This window comes from Papilio polytes, unplaced genomic scaffold (assembly GCF_000836215.1).
Source record: "Papilio polytes unplaced genomic scaffold, Ppol_1.0 DF821400.1, whole genome shotgun sequence".
Classification (NCBI taxonomy): domain Eukaryota; kingdom Metazoa; phylum Arthropoda; class Insecta; order Lepidoptera; family Papilionidae; genus Papilio; species Papilio polytes.
Window position 1 is genome coordinate 4,426,573 of NW_013527804.1, and position 4,745 is coordinate 4,431,317.

Consider the following 4,745-nt stretch of genomic DNA (forward strand, 5'->3'; position numbering starts at 1 on the left):
TTGTTTTTGGTGTATTTTGTTTTGTTTTGTTTTTCGTGTATTTTGTTTGGAAGTCGGTTTTGTTTTTTTATTAAAAAGTTTATTTATTTAATCTCTACTTAATGTAGTATACTTAAAGTATAGTAACATATCTATTAAAAGTTAGCCTAACAATTGTTATAAATCGTAACGATCCGAAGAAAATTACATAATTAGACGTCTCAATATACCGTGGCCTTTAGATTACCTGGCCTTGATATTTATGCTTTGTTATTTCATCATACATATTTATAAGAAATTGTATAAAAAAAATATTTAATGACCACGCTATATAATACAGAGAGTATAAAATAATGCAAAGTTTTTAAAATACAGTCATTTATAAAATCAATAAAAAAGCAGTACGAGTTTTCTCTTTTCTTAAATCTTATATATTGTAAGTATTGGGGAAGGAATTGGCTCCTGTGACACAGGGCAACCTACTACAGGAGCCAAGACTTTTATGAAATGTATGCAAAAGAGATAATAATAAATATAGTTTCTAAATGGTTCATTTTCTTGTATAGCTATATAGATCTTGTTTCATTTATTTCTTTTATTTTATTATTTAATCGTATGTAATTACGTATATTTATAATTTCTGCCTATCTACCGCTACTATTGGGTGATTGATTGAGTAGCACACAGCATTTAAAGCTGAGCTAAAACTCAATCCGGTCAGCATTGTAATGTTCATAATCAGCTTTTATTTAATTATAATTTTATTTTATTATCATTTAATTACTTTTTCTTTTGTTATTTCTGATTGTGTTGTAGTGTTGCTAAGGATTAAATGTTGTTTTTTTTATTTATTTACTTTTGTTATTAAAGAAATAGAGGTCGGTTTATGTATAAAATTTCATTTAAAATTAAGGACCTCTACCCTGTCGGTATATTTAATCCTCACTATTGTCTAAACGTAAACTCCTTTTCTTAATTAGCGTTTATTTCCACGAGCATAGGAAACCTCGTCGGTTGTTTACGACATTCATAATATCGCATTACCCGTCTCTTAATTAAAATGAAGGCCGAAGGCCACTCCGGTTGGTACTTTACTCGACACAGATGTCGCTACTTTCGACGTCATTTAACAACAGCCGCTTTAAGAATGAATTATTCATAAAATCACGCCTTTTCACAGGATTGTACCGACGAAAAGTGAATTTTGACAATTAACGGAATAATTTCGCGAAGCGCTTTTGTTAGTGATTTTACTTTTTAAACAAAGGACCGCAACAAAGTATTGTCCTTTAAGACGTTGAACAAAAACTTAGTGTAATTACTTCCAAAGACTCTTTTACTTTTGCTCTTATTGTTTTGGGCTCGGTTACAATACTGAGTACAGTTGATTAGAGGAAGGTTTTGTTACATTAAACTTACAGAGAATTTTGACGGTCGTAAAATTCAGACATACATAATTTTACTAGAAAAATGAAAAAAGTAACTTTGAAAAATGTTTTTGTTAAGTAAAGATCATTGTTTTTTGAGAACCGCAGTACTTTAAAAATTAGTACTTGCTCGTCCAATTAACACACCAATTGTCATGAAAACGAACGTTATTCCTCGCGCGTGGCTGACGACTACAAAATTTCCATGCAAGCTTGAAAATCAAGTTGTTTTTGAACGTTTTTGTCGAATCTATTAGAGACCATTGTTATTTGATTGTCCGTATAGAAAATTCAATATAGAACTTTTTACTATATTCTATTAAAAAAAAACACGCTTAAAAGTTCAATCATTAACACGACTAGAAACATTTCTGAAAGTCCTTAAAGATATTATGAAATAGTCTTCCTAGGTTTTCTTCATAAACACAATAAGTTTCTTCTAACAAAGTAACTTGATCGTTACTAAGTTATCAAAGTGATCTTGCACCATTAATGTATATAAAACCTTTATACAAAAGTGCGAAGAATCCACTCCAAAAGAACGGAAGCTGTAAAACTCCCGAACTACTTCACTCCCGAGGGAGGCATTAAAAACTCCGGTTAGGATGAGGTCGGAACTCAAATAGAAATATATATGCTTACACAAAAATATACTTCACTCTTAATTTTATCTTTTCCGCCGTTTCTAAGTGATAGCAGTTTTTCGTTTATTTTTCGGAAGCTTTTAGTTCATTGCTTAATAAAGCATGTGACTCACAAACAACGAGTATAAAGCAGAGATTTTAAATTTTTTTCATTCACTTTATACTAAACCACTCAAACATAACACAATGACTACTTCAATAATCTAATATACCAATCGATGAACAAAAAAAAATATTATAAAAGTTTTTTTTTATACGAAAAGAAATTTAATTGTAAGTCAATTAGTAGTAAAATTGATTCTAATCACTTTCATACAATAGATTAAGAAATATGATAATAAAACTCTTTCGCTAAGATATCGCTTACTATGTGACTCATGTACAAACATATTTGAATGTAGGAAGATTTAAAATATGATGTTAAATTACTCTGATATCTGATCAACCTTTATTACTGAGTAAGAATCACAACTTATCAAGCGTATTCTTACGGAAATATTGAACTTATAAATAAAACTGAAATAGTTTATACATTGTAGAATAAACAATGTTGTTTTATAACATTTACAATATTCTTTGACGGATATAGGTGGAACATAAAATCCGATTGTTGAAGATTTGAATTTGACATATTTTAAGTAACATTATTTTCTCGACCTAATGTAAGTACAAATTAAATAATTGCGTTATAATCTCGTGTGATTTTATCGTCATTGAGGATCACCAATTATTGTTTATAAATTAAGCATTTTTGCTATTATTTTTAGTCTAATTAGAAGATGCCGCAACGCGTGGAAATACGACCCTGTGATTCTGGATGTTAAGAAGCAAGAAATCGTTTTATTTTAGTAATATAGTATTTTAGTAAGCATGTTTTACTACAAGCTGTTTTGTTGTAAAATGTTTCTTTGAAACTAATAAAATCACATTTTAATTAAGATTTGGACATGAACAGTAACCTTTATTCGCTTTTCCCAAGTTCATGAGCTCCTCAAATGTGTGATAAATTACTTTTAAAAGTCCAAATTAGATTAAACTTTAAAGTTTATTCTCACCAACTCCTAAAACATGTAAAAGAAGATAACTTCGAAGTGTATGAAAAATGACTTCACGAGTTTTTGACCTCATTCTATAATGATGTAACATTTTCTTTTCATTGGATATCTTGTGTTACAATTATGGATGGCTACAAAGGAAGAGGAAGACCGAAGAATGTATGGATGGATTGTGTGAAAGAGGATATGCTTAAGAAAGGAGTGTGTGATGTATGGAAGAGCAGCACATACTATCCGACCCTCCATAAGGGATAAGAGCAAGTTGTTGTTGCTGATCTTCTGTTACAATTATCAACTATTACTAACTCTATTTTTAATTTAATTTACAGATACAAAACGAATAAATCATTTAATTCGGTTCCTATTATGTAATTCTTTTCAAGTAAATCTCTCGTCGCATCCTGTATAATTGACAAGGTGTCTTAAAATTGAAAAACATTAATATTAAAACAGTAAAGAATAGTAATTTTACTTTTACAAATGCAATTTCTTAATTTTTAATACAATGTATCTTTGAACTTTATTTCTTCAAGAAATATCTTGAGTAATCATTTCATTTTGATCTACAAACAATCGTCCTTGTTAGACTTTAAAGTCTGGAAAAATGTTCTATTAATAATTCTAGGTACTTTGTCATTGAAATATATTTAATACGTTTAAGATAAAAACCGCACTTTGTTCCACTTTTAAATTTAATAAATATGATTTCAAAGAGAATGAAATCGTTTAAAAAGATTATAAAAAACGTACTATGAACTTAAATGTAACATTAAATAAAACGCGTTGAAATCTATTCTATAAAAATAATATAACTTACCTTAAGTTATTATTTCATGTCATAATTCCAATAACAGATTTCTCAATTCACTTAAAACGAAAGTCTGAAACTTCGTAACGATTCAGCGGTCGCGCGACACGTGTTCAACTTTCAACGGTCCAACGTCCACTGGCTGTGGAGGTCCATACGAAACTTGACGGTTACAGAAGCTCCGCAAACATGCGCAGAAAGGGCTTTGAAGAAGGAATTTTATGTTCGTAGGGATTTGAAAATATTTGTTCAAGTATTGTTGTGATTATAAGTCGTATTGTACATGGAAAATCTTGGTGTTTTTGTTAGATTGTTTATACAGAAATTTTTAATTGTTTCTATATATTTAAAGTGTCTATTAATAACAAACATTTTGTTTATAATACCGATTGCTTTAGGCTTTATTTTTATTTAACTTAATTTAAGATTTAAATCGAAATGAAAAATAGATACTGGCTTTACTTTTTCTACCATTTCTTCTTTTATTATACAGAGAATACTAGATTTATTATGTTGAAAATACTCATGAAATACTCGATGCTAGTTGTTACCAGATAAGGAGTGCGAAATAATAGTGGTTGTATTAGTAATATAATGTAGTCAAGTAACTTTAAATCGCTTAGAATATTCGTGTAACTTAACAAGAACTTAATTGTAAGGTAAAATATTTTTCTTCTGATTTCTATTAATCTATTGTTATATATTAATATTTAATATTGACAGCGCAGCGGAGTGCATTATTACATGGTCGGTGTTCGGCAGCTGTTTGCTTGGACGACCACTAATAGCATTTATAACTGAGTGCTTCCCTGTAACAAACCACATGTTAAAC

The 4,745-nt window shown here is 29.3% G+C and overlaps 1 protein-coding gene across 1 annotated transcript in view; it reads right to left on the reverse strand.

Moving 5' to 3' along the window:
• LOC106108723 (connectin-like) overlaps positions 1-4,017 on the reverse strand; it is a 15,942-nt gene extending 11,925 nt beyond the window's left edge. Inside the window, exon 1 of the mRNA XM_013289983.1 lies at positions 3,923-4,017. The gene's annotated coding sequence lies outside the window, so the exon portion shown is untranslated. The remainder of the gene's footprint in view (positions 1-3,922) is intronic.
• Between the last annotated feature and the right edge of the window lie 728 nt (positions 4,018-4,745).